Source organism: Macaca nemestrina, chromosome 1 (assembly GCF_043159975.1).
Source record: "Macaca nemestrina isolate mMacNem1 chromosome 1, mMacNem.hap1, whole genome shotgun sequence".
Classification (NCBI taxonomy): domain Eukaryota; kingdom Metazoa; phylum Chordata; class Mammalia; order Primates; family Cercopithecidae; genus Macaca; species Macaca nemestrina.
In genome coordinates, this window is record NC_092125.1 from 234,007 (window position 1) to 246,356 (window position 12,350).

Consider the following 12,350-nt stretch of genomic DNA (forward strand, 5'->3'; position numbering starts at 1 on the left):
ATGCAGAAATAAATCTTCAATGTAGATATTAAACTCAACAAGTGAACCTAGAAATGTTTTGCCGAGTCCTTAAGCACCCAAATCTGGCTTTAGATCTGAGAACAAGAGTGAGGAGGGTTCAGAGAAGGGAGGTCCCAGGCAGAATGGGCAGTGGACTTAGGGCAGGGTTGCTCTTAAACTTGAGGAAGCAGCTACTTGTGTCAAGTGATTCTGGGGCTTCTGGTTTCCCCAAAAGTGCTCCAACCAGCCAAGCTACAGAGGAAAGTGAGGCTTCAAGAAATACAGTGCCAGCAAATCGTACTGGATGATCACCAGAGCAGGTTTTGAATGAGGATGCGTTGGGACTCTTTCAGACTCTTGCACATTAACCCTGAAGCAGGAGGTGGGTCTCCTACTGCTAGCCCCAGCAGCAGAAGTTACAAGCACAGAATAATAGTGCTGGTGGGCTTTGGCCAACACAAATAAATTGGGACCCCCTGCCACCCACACTTTCTGTAGGGACTGTCAGTCTCAAATTCCAGCCATTCTCTTGGCCCTTGAAGAGCCATCTATTTCCCATTAACTAGTCCTCAGTGGGAGTCACACTCTAATCACTGTCAGCTGACATCTTACGGGGATAGTTGCTGCCGAGAGGGAGGGCTCTTAAGGAAGCTAAACCAGAAGGTAGGAGGGAAAACCAGGAAGAGTTCATAAAGGTGAAGGCTAGGGAGCATGAATCAGGGGATTTAGAGTCCCTAAGATACACTGACAAACTCCCCCAGACACGAGCACAGGCCCCACCCAACTATGTGTGACTTGGAGTCAACCCAGTATTATTACCTACAATGATGGTATCAGCTGCGATGGTAGTAGAAGTCAATACTCCCTTTGAGTAATGGGCTTTGTGCCATATTTTATTTCCATGACAACCCATGGAGGTAGGTATTACATGTCCCTGTTGTTCAGATGAGCAGACTGAGCCTGGCAGAGGTCAGTGCCTTGTCCAAGGTCACACAGCCAGGGAGGTAGGTCCTGGGATTTCATACAATTCTCCCTGACCACAGAACCCCAGGGAAAGACCTGAGTGAGTGGTTGCAGCTCTGTGCTGGCAGCTAGGTGCCCTGGGTGAGTCTGCTTCCTTCTGTCTCCAGTTCCTTACAGATCTGTGAAATGGTGATTTCAGGACCCCTCAGGTTCCTCTCAGCTTCTGTTCCTTTAGAACCTTTTAGCCACAGTGAGGACTTAGGCTTGGATATCATCCTCTATGGGCTTCCAGTTGGGCAGGAAGGGACAACACAAAATTTGAGAACTCGTTTTCAAGTGAACACAGTGGCCTAGGGGCCTAGAGACGGCCATACTTCTTCTTCAATGGAGGGGCAGACTTGGGGTTTGAAAAGATTTATTATGAGCCAAATATGAGTGACCATGGCCCATGACACAGCCCTCAGGAGGTCCTGAGAAATGTGCCCAAGGTGGTTAGGGCACAGCATGATTTTACATATTTATGGGAGACATGAGACATCAATCAAACACATTTAAGAGGTACCTTGGTTTGGTTCGGAAAGGCGGGACAACTCACAGTGGGGGTTTCCAGGCTACAGGTAAATTTAAACATATTCTGGTTGACAATTTGTTAAGTGTAGCTAACGGCCTGGGATCCATAGGAAGGAATGTCTGGGTTAAGATAAAGGATTGTGGAGATCCAAGTTCCTATTTGCAGAGGAAACCTTCAGGTAGTAGGCTTCAGAGAGAATAGGATGTAAACCGTTTTTTATCAGACTTAAAGTCTGTGTTGATGTTAATGCTGGAGAGGTATAATGAGACATGTCCAACCCCTACTTCCTGTCATAGCCTAAAACAGTCTCTCAGGTTACATTTTAAAAGAGCCCTGGCTGACCAGAGGTCCATTCAGATGGCTGGGGGGCCTTAGAATTTTATTTTTGGTTTACAAGGTACTTGTGCCCCCCAGGATATTCAGTCTGGTGTTGGCAGAGAGTGGATTCCCAGCTGTCTTTCTTCCTGCCTCCAGGTCATCTCACTATTTGTCTTTTTTCTTTTGGAATTCAGTGCCTCATTTGTGTTCTCCAACCCCATCTCACCCGCTTTCACTTTTTCTTCCCCTGTGCTTGTAACATAGCACTAAAGTTTGTCTTTTTTATTTCTTACACTGAATCGTTTATATTTTTTTCTCTAGAAGCTAAATTAGTCACTTTTTACCTGGATGATTCTAGCTTTTATTTGTTTGCTTGCTTATTCATTCATTCTCCTCCTGAAGGTCAGAGACGTTCTTGGCCAATAGAATTTTCCACCCTCCATTTCTACCCCTTTTGGGGCCTGGGCACTCCGGAGAGCTTGGGAACGGCCCAGGCTGAGTTGCGGATGGTGTGTGCGCTATGCCTTAGGGCTCAGCTTCTGGCGTGTCCTTCCATCGACACTTTGCGGGGGGCACACTCCCACCACTGGAAGAGCCCTGGGGGACTTGGGCTTCTCCTGGCCTGTCTGTTGTGCAGATCACTCCAGCTGGTCATCTCAGCTTTGTAAAAACAACCAATTAAGAGCGGCCCACCTGAGTAGTAGTCTACGGTACTACCCTTATGCAATTTCGCTTTTCTCACTTCACAGTATATTCTGGAAATCTGTTGCTTCTGTTCATGGGGTCTGCCATTCTTCTGCAGTGTGTCACAGGAATCCAGTGTGGCTTTGCAACCGCTCTGTACTGTATGGGCTTTTAGTTTGCTCCAATATCTTGCGATCACAGACAATGTTTCAAGGCATACCCTTGGGCATTTGTATTGTTCTACTGCTGACTGTTATAGGTGGACAGCCGTGAGTGGGGCAGGAGAGGGTTCTCCCTCACCCGCTAGAAACGTCAGGTGCTGGTTCGACAATTACCAAACTGCCTGTGTAAAAATAGTAATTCCAGAGCCATGGAGAGGAAAATCTCTTGACGATCCACAGCTGTTAAACATTGACGTGTTCATTGAATGAAGGCCCCAGGGAAGAGAAACTTCCTGGGCATGCACATTAAGAAGACAAAAACGTCAAGTATGACATTACTGGTCCACGCCACAGGAAAAAGCCAGAAAGCCTCAGAGCGCATGCGTGTAACGCCCTGAACACACTGCGCATGCCCAGTTTCAAGGGTGAGGCGCGCTCCGGGCGCCGGAAAGCCGGGCCAAAGGGAAGAATGGTGGGAGGGAGGCGCGTCTGTAACGTTCTGGGATCGAGGTTGAAGGCCCCCTTTTTTCTCTCTTGGACCTTCAGGCGCCCCCTTGGGTCTCTTCCAAGGAAATTTTCGTTTCTTTCCTGTTCCGAAGGCTTTTAAAATAAACTTCCACTCCTGCTCTGAAACTTGCCTCAGTCTCTTTTTCTGCTTCCCGCGCCTCAGCCGAGTTCTTTCTCCTGAGGAAGCAAGAGCTGAAGCTCCTGTGGGCGCCTGCGGATGCCGGAGAACTCGGTATAACTCAGACCTCTGCGACCACTAACGTGGAAGGTGTGTCTTCAGAGAAGATTCCTGGAAGTTGGGTTGCGGGTCATTAGTGCACAAGTAGTTTTGTTACGTTTGCCAAATTCCCCCGTGGAAAGATGGTGCTGACCTGTGCACTCCCAACAGCAGTGTATGAGCAGATCTGCCAAAGAATGTTCCATTTCACATTTTAATATTTCCCGGTCAGACAGGTGGGAAATCACATTTCAAGGGTGTTTTAATTTGCATTTCTTTAATTATGGAGTTTGAACATTTTTCATATATTTGAAGTCCATTAAGATTTTATATACAATATATGTATGTCTTTTACCTGCTCTTCTGTTGGATTTATTTTATCTATTTTTCTACTGGACTTCAGTTTTTATGTCCCTCATTTAAAAAAAATTTGATGTAATAGGCATGGAAACAACATTATACTGATAATATGACCAGAAAGGTGTCTCTCACTTGTTTTTATTGTTGTTTTTGCTGATATTTTACACGTTTATAGAGTGCATGTGATATTTTGATACATGCGTACAATGTGTAATGAGCAAGTCAGGATATTTAGGACATTCATCAGCTTGAATATTCTCGCTTCTTTGTTTTGGGAACAAAAAAAATGCTTAGTCAAGTGAATAAACTCTTTATCCCATTCTTTGGTTTATTTGATTTTAGGAGGTTTGGTTTATGGGGACCTTGGGTAAAGAGTATACTCCAAACTCTTCGTGTTATCCTCCCAATAGTCATAATAATAGTCTCCCTGGTGCACTGTATTCTCTCAAAGGTTTTAAATGCTTGCATGTAGCCATATCTAGAATGTCATATGATCTCTCTTCAATTGGAATGACAAGAGCTGAAAGAAATGCACAGCCATGAGGGTACCATAACCTATAAATAATGTGCTGAGAGTGGAAACCCAAAATGATGGTACCTGAGAGTGAGGCTACGAGAGTGTGACCAAAATGGGGGAATTAAAAAAAATAAAATTCTGGGAGGCCGTTGTTTTGGACTAAGCTCATTTACTAAGCCCCAACGGACCAAACCAAACCAAACCAAATCAAACTGGAGTTATCTGTGCTAAGATTTTAAGGAAATGCATAGATTCTAGAACAGACCAGGTTTTGTTTTTCTCCTTCAAATCTCTATAACAAACATTCCTGACAGCATAGGTATCCAACCCCTAAAGTTCCCATTAAATTTTTTAATCGAATTCATTTCTTCTAGCCTAGAGACCATCAAGCTTCAGATGATCATGCAACAAAGGTTCCAGCCAGTTCCAGGTGAAGATACCACTGCCAGGTGAAGACACCACTGCTGGCCATGAAAGAGCTACCCTGCCACCACTAGACAGAGCAGGGTGAGAGTTCCGTGATCCCCAATAGGTAGGGATGATGCCCCAAGCCAGCATGAAGCAGTTACAGAAAAAATACCATTGTTCCCTCTGCCTCCTATAAAGATTTATGGGGATCACATTTCTCAGGTGGAGATGAGGCAGGAAAATAGGGCATGGGTGCAGAGAACATAAGGCCAATTCACACTTAGCTATGACAGGAAATATCCTTTCCAGAGTGCAGGCCAAGTAACTAACTTTGTAACTTATCCTCTCCATTTGCATAGGGTGTACCTGAAGTAACCAATGCAATCCTCTAGAGGGTATTTAAACTCCTCAAAAATCTGTAACGGGGCCCTTGAGCCCCTATGCTTGGGCCACTCCCACACTGTGGAGTGTACTTTCATTTTCAGTAAATTCCTTCATTCCTTCCTTGCTTTGTTTATGTGTTTTGTCCAATTCTTCATTCAAAACACCAAGAACCTGGACACCCTCCGCCTGTGACAGTTGTGTTGATTTGCATTTATCAATTAATAATGTTGAAAACTCCGTCATGTGCTTGTTAGCCATTTGTATATATTCTTTGGAGAAATGTTTATTCAAATCATTTGCTCCTTTTAAAATTGGTTTATTTGCCGTTTTGTTATTGGCTTGTAAAAATTATTTACGTATTATAGATATTAGACCCTTGTAATATGTGATTTGCAAATATTTTCTCCCATTCAGTGGGTTCCTTTTACTGTCAATAGTATTCTTTGATGCACAAAGTTTTAAATTTTGATGAAGTCCAATTCTTCAAGGAAATTTTTGTTGTTCCTTGTGCTTTTGGTGTCATATTTAAGAATATGTTAAATCTAAGGTCATAAAAATTTAACCCCATCTTTTCTTTTAAGAGTTTTTGTTTTGTTTTGTTTTGTTTGTTTGTTTGAGATGGAGTATTGCTCTGTCACCCAGGCTGGAGTGCAATGGCACTATCTCGGCTCATTGCAACTTCTGACTCCTGGGTTCAAGCAATTCTCCTGCCTCAGCCTCTTGAGTAGCTGCGATTACAGGCGTGCACCACCACGCCCGGCTACTTTTTGTATTTTTAGTAGAGACGGGGTTTCACCATGTTGGTCAGGCTGGTCTTGAACTACCGACCTCATGATCTGCCCACCTTGGCCTCCTAAAGTGTTGGGATTACAGGCATGAACCACCATGCCCCTCCAAGTCCCTCCTATTTATCTTTGTATTTATTGCATTTACTTTTGGGTTCTTTGTCATGAAATCTTTGCTTAAGCCAATGTCTAGAATAATTTTTCTGATGTTATTTTCTAGAACTTTCATAGTTTCATGTCTTAGATTTAAATCCTTGATCCACCTAGAGTTGATTTTTGCATAAATTGAGAGATAAGGCTCCAGTTTCGTACTTCTAAATGTGGGTTGTCAATTATTCCAGCATCATTTGTTGAATAGGGTGTCCTTTCCCCACTTTATGTTTTTGTTTGCTTTGTCGTAGATCAGTTGGATGAAAATATTTGTGTTTATTTCTGGACTCTCTATTCTGTTCCGTTGGTCTATGTTCCTATTTTTATACTAGTACCATGCTATTTTGGTCACTGTGGTCTTATGGTTTGAAATTAGGTAATATGATACCTCCGGATTTTTTTTTTTTTTTTCCTTAGTCTTGCTTTGGCTATGCAGGCTCTTTTTTGGTTTCATATAAATTTTAGGATTATTTTTTCTAGTTCTGTGAAGAATGATGGTGGTATGGTGGTATTTTGATGGGAATTGCATTGAATTTGTAGATTGTTTTTGTCAGTATGGTCATTTTTACAATATTGATTCTACCCATCCATGAGCATGGGATGTGTTTTCATTTGTTTGTGTCATCTATGATTACTTTCAGCAATGTTTTATAGTTTTCCTTGTAGAGGTCTTTCACATCTTTGGTTAGGTGTATTCCTAAGTATTTTATTTGATTTTTTGCAGCTATTATGAAAGGGGTTGAGTTTTTGATTTGATTCTCAGCTTTGTTGCTGTTGGTGTATAGCAGAGCTACTGATTTGTGTACATTAATTTTGTATCCTGAACCTTTATTGAATTCATTTATCAGTTTTGAGCCTTCTTGGAGGAGTCTTTAGGGATTTTTTAGGTAATCAATTGTATCATCAACAAACAGTAACAGTTTGACTTTTACTGATTTGGATGCCCTTTCTTTCCTTCTCTTGTCTGATTACTCTGGCTAAGACTTTCAGTACTATGTTGAATAGAAGTGGTGAGAGTGGGCATCCTTGTCTTGTTCTAGTTCTCAGAGGGAATTCTTTCAACTCCTCCCCTTTAAGTATTATGTTTGCTGTGGCTTTGTCATAGATGGCTTTTATTACATTGAGGTATATTTCTTTGATGCTGATTTTTCTGAGGGTTTTAATCATGAAGGGATGCTGGATTTTGTCAAATGCTTTTTCTGCATCGATTGAGATAATCATGTAATTTTTGTTTTTAGTTCTGTTTATGTGGTATATCACATTTATTGGCTTGCCTATATTAAACCATCCCTGCCTATGAAACCCACTTGATCATGGTGGATTATCTTTTTGATATGTTGTTGGATTTGATTAGCTAGTACTTTATTAAATATTTTTGCATCTGTGTTCATTAGGGATATTGGTCTGTAGTTTTCTTTTTTTGCTATGTCCTTTCCTGGTTTGGTATTAGGGTGACACTGGCTTCATAGAATGATTTAGGGAGGATTTCCCAATTTTTTGATATTGTGGAATTGTTTCAATAAGATTGGTATTATTTCTTCTTTGAATGTCTCGTAGAATTCAGCTGTGAATTCATTTGGTCCTGGAGTTTTTTGGTTGGTAATTTTTTTTATTACCATTTTAATCTCACTTTTTGTTATTCGTCTGTTCAGGGTTTTTAATCCTTTCTGATTTAAGCTAGGAGGGTTGTATCTTTCCAGAAATTCATCCATCTTCTGTAGGTTTTCCATTTTATGCATGTAAAGATGTCCACAGTAGCCTTGAATGATCTTTTGTATTTCTGTGGTGTTGGTTGTAATATTTCCCATTTCATTTCTAATTGAGCTTATTTGAATCTTCTTTCTTCTTTTCTTGGTTAATCTTGCTAAAGGTCTATCAATTTTATTCATCTTTTCAAAGAACCAGCTTTTTGTGTTATTTATCTCTTGTATTTCTTTTTGTTTGTTTCAATTTCATTTAGTTCTGCCCTAATCATTGCTATTTCCTTTCTTCTGCTGGGTTTGGATTTGGTTTGTTCTTGTTTCTCTAGTTCTTTGAGGTGTGACTTTAGATGGTCTATTTATACTCTTTCAGGCTTTTTGATGTAGGTATTTAAGGCTATGAACTATCCTCTTAGGAGTGCCTTAGCTGTATCCCAGAAGTTTTGATAGGTTGTGTCACTATTATTATTCCATTCAAGTAATTTTTTAATTTCCCTCTTGGTTTCATTGTTGACCCAGTGATCATTCAGGAGCAGGTTATGTAATTTTCATGTATTTGTGTGGTTTTGAAAGTTCCTTTTGGAGTGTATTTTCAGTTTTATTCCACTGTGGTTTGACAGGGTACTTTATATAATTTCAATTTTCTTAAATTTATTGAGACTTGTTTTATGGCCTATCATATGGTCTATTTTGGAGAAAGTTCCATGCACTGATGAATAGTATATATATTCTGCAGTTGTTGGGTAGAATGTTCTGCAAATATTTGTTAAGTTCATTTGTTCCAGGGTATAGTGTAAATTCATTGTTTCTTTGCTGAATTTCTTCTTGATGACTGCGTAGTGCTGTCAGTTGAGTACTAAAGTCCCTCACTATTATTGTGTTGCTTTCCATCTCATTTCTTAGGTCTAGTAGGAATTGTTTTGTAAATTTGGGAGTTCCAGGTTTAGGTGCATATATATTTAGAATTGTGATATTTTCCCATTGGACAAGGCCTTTTATCATTATATAAAGTCCCTCTTGGTCTTTTTTAACTGCTGTTGCTTTAAGATTTGTTTTGTCTAATATAGGAATAGTTACTCCTGCTCACTTTTGGTGTCCATTTGCATGGAATGTCTTTTTCTAAGTTTATGTGAGTCCTTATGTGTTAGGTGATTCTCTTGAAGACATCAGAGAGTTGGTTGGTAAATTCTTATCCATTCTGCAATTCTGTATCTTTAAAGTGGAACATTTAGGCCATTTACATCCAACATTAATTTTGAGATGTGAGGTATTATTCCATTCATTGTGCTATTTGTTCCCTGTATACCTTGTGGTTTTTGTTATTGTTGTTGTAGTTTTTGTTTTATAGGTCCTGTGAGATTTTTGCATTAAAGAAGTTCTGTTTTGATGTGTTTCCAGGACTTATTTCAAGAGTTTGAGCTTCTTTTAGCAGTTCTTGTAGTGCTGGCTTTGTAGTGGTGAATTCTCTCAACATTTGTTTGTCTGAAAAAGACTGTATCTTTCCTTTATTTGTTTTGCTGGTTATGAAATTCTTGGCTGATAATTGTTTGTTCAAGGAGGCTCAAGATAAAGCCCCAATCCCTACTAGCTTGCAGCATTTCTGCTGAGAAATCTGCTGTTAATCTGATAAGCTTTTCCCTTATAGGTTACCTGGTGCTTTTGCCTCATAGCTCTTAAGATTTTTTCCTTCATCTTGACTTTAGATAACCTGATGACAATGTGCCCAGTGATGATCTTTTTGTGATGAATTTCCCAAGTGTTCTTTGAGCTTCTTGTATTTGGATGTCTAGGTCTTTAGCAAGGCCAGGGAAGTTTTCTTCAATTATTTCCATCATATGTTTTCCATTCTTTTATATTTCTCTTTGTCCTCAGGAACGCCAGGTGATGGTGCAGATTGAGCTGTGGATTCACCTAGACAAATACCCACTTGGGGTTCACTTCCTGCCCAAGAAGCTGGATGAGGCAGTGGCTGAAGTCCACCTGCACAAGCTAAATGTGAAGTTGACCAAGCTGACTGAGAAGCAGGCCCAGTACCTGGGCATGTCCAGTGATGGCCCCTTCAAGCTGGATGACTACCACTACTGAGAACCAGGCCTGCCCTTCACCTTCCAGCTGCTGTCCTTGCCTGGCCCCGCCTCCCTTCTCTAAGAGCAAATGACACCAACTTTGTGATTGTTTTGTCAATGTCCCCCATTGACTCCCTGGGGCTGGTCACTTAGTTTTTGACCTCTACTGCATCCCTCATACTGTTCCAAGTGTGGCAGGGGGAATTGAAAAGCCCCCCTCAAGCTCTGGTCATGATGAAGGTACAAGGGAGACATCCACAGGAAACTATGAGCTCAGTGGTCTTGGAATTGCTCACTAAGTCAGTCCTTCCTTAGCCTGGAAGTTGGTCATGGAGTCATAAAGCCCAAGTACTTTACCATCTAGGCCTTCCCCTGGTCTGTGGACTTATACCCGCGTGCTTGGTTTACTGGTTCAGTAGTTCTTCAGACCATGACAGATGGAAGGAGCTATACTGAAGAACAATGAGGAACTGTTTGTATTTTCCTGAGCACCTGACTTAACGGCTGGGCCTTCTCTTAAACATCTGAACAATGAGATTTGTCCCTGTTTTACAGGAGTTAGAATAGACTATTAAGGGACAACTGAGAAAGGACACAGAAGTGACAGCCAGAGATTGAGAGGGGCCATAAAAACATAAAATCAGACATATATCTGCTACCACTTTGTAGCAAGATGGTTCCTATCATAACTCTGGGTCACAAAGAAAGTAATTTGGTTTATAATGTTTATAATGTTGAAAGAAAGCAGAAAGGTGGGTAAGTAAAAATCTTACTGCCTAAAAGAAAGAAAAAAGAATATTTCTTCTTCTGAAAAACGTTTATTCAGATCCTTTGACCACTTTTCAATCAGACTATTATTATTATAATTGTTGTTGTTATTTGAATTCCTTTTATATTCTGAACATTAGTCCGCTGTAGAACGAGTGGTTTGCAAATATTTTCTTCCATTCTACAGATTGTCTCTTCACTTTGTTGATTGTTTTCTTTGCTGTGCAGAAACTTTTTAGTTTGATACAGGCTATTTGTCTATTTTTGCTTTTGTTGCTTGTGCTTTTGAAGTCTTGCTGATAAAATCATTGCCTAGGCCAATGTCTTCATCTATTTCCCCTATTATTTTTTTCTAGTAGTTTTGGGTCTTACTTTTAAGTCTTTAGTCCATTTTGAGTTAATTTTTGTATATAGTGAGAAGTAGGGGTCTCATTTCATTCTTCTTTATAGAGGTATTCAGTTTTCCCAGCACTGCTTATTGAAGAGGCTGTTCTTTCCCCAACGTATATTCTTGGCACCTTTCTTAAAATAAGTTGGCTATAAATGCATAGATTTATTTCTGGATTTTCCATTCTGTTTCATTGACCTTTATGTATCCATTTTTATACAAGTACCATGTTGTTTTGGTTACTACAGCTTTATAGTATATTTTGAAGTCAGGTGATGTGATGCCTACAGCTTGTTCTTTTTACTCAGTATTGCTTTGGCTGTTCAAGATCTTTTATGGTTTCATACAAATTTTAAGATTGTGTTTTCGGTTTCTGTGAGGAATGCCATTGGTATTTTTCAATCTGTAGGTTGTTTTGGGTATTGTTCCTAAATTGGAACAATATCAATTCTTCCAATTTAGGAGGGTTGAATCCCTTTTCATTTTGTGTATGTGTGTGTCCTTTTCAATTTCTTTCAGTGCTTTGTAGTTTTCATTGTGGAGATCTTCCACCTCCTGGGTTAAATTTGTTCCTAGGTATTTTATTTCTTTTGTAGTTATTGGAAAAGAGGGTGCTTTCTTGATTTTTTCATCTAGTTAGTTATTGGGTATATAAAAATGCTACTGATTTTTGTATGTTGATTTTGTATTCAGCAACTTTACTGAATTTATCAGTTCTAAGGGTTTGTTTTTTTTTTTTGCAGGGTTCTTATTTTTTTTTATATATACAAGATCACATTATCTGCAAAGAGGGACAATTTGATTTCTTCTTTTCCAATTTGTGTGCCTTTATTTCTTCTCTTGCCTGATTAGCTAGAACTTTCAGTAGTATGTTGAATAAAAATGGTGAAAGTAGGTATTCTTGTCTTGTTCCAGTTCTTAGAGAAAAAGCTTTTTCCTGTTCAATATGATTTTAGTTGTTGATTTGTCATATATAGACATTGTATTGGGGTGTGTTCCTTCTGTATCATATTTGTTTAGAGTTTTTATCATGAAGAAATGTTGAATTTTATCAGAGTTTTTTCTGTGTCTATTGAGATGATCATATGGATTTTCATTCTGTTGATGTGATATATCACATTTATTGATTTGCATAGGTTGATCCATTCCTGTATGATGGATATCAGCCTGCGGTTTTCTTTGAGGGGTGTGTGTGTGTGTGTGTGTATATATATGTGTCCTTTTCTGGTTTTGGTATCAGTATAATGCTGACTTCGTAGAATGAGTTAGTAAAGATTTTTTTTCTCATCAGTTTTTTGAAATAGTTGGAGAAGAACTGCATCAGTTTTTCTTTAAAATTTGGTAGAACTGAACAGTGAAGTCATTCAGTCCTGAGTTCTTTGATGGGATTTCTTTTATAAAAA

At 39.6% G+C, this 12,350-nt stretch overlaps 1 long non-coding RNA gene across 3 annotated transcripts; it reads left to right on the top strand.

The window, feature by feature from the left end:
* The first annotated feature begins 948 nt into the window (after positions 1-948).
* On the top strand, positions 949-10,541 carry LOC105463336 (uncharacterized). 3 transcript variants are annotated; one of them, XR_976270.3, is made up of 3 exons: positions 949-1,004; positions 4,673-4,805; positions 9,598-9,735. It is a non-coding gene; the product is annotated as an uncharacterized lncRNA (long non-coding RNA). The 3 variants fall into 3 exon arrangements; XR_011609871.1 differs by having other exon boundaries at positions 4,673-4,830; positions 9,598-9,731; XR_976269.3 differs by having other exon boundaries at positions 967-1,104; positions 9,598-10,541.
* Positions 10,542-12,350: the final 1,809 nt, after the last annotated feature.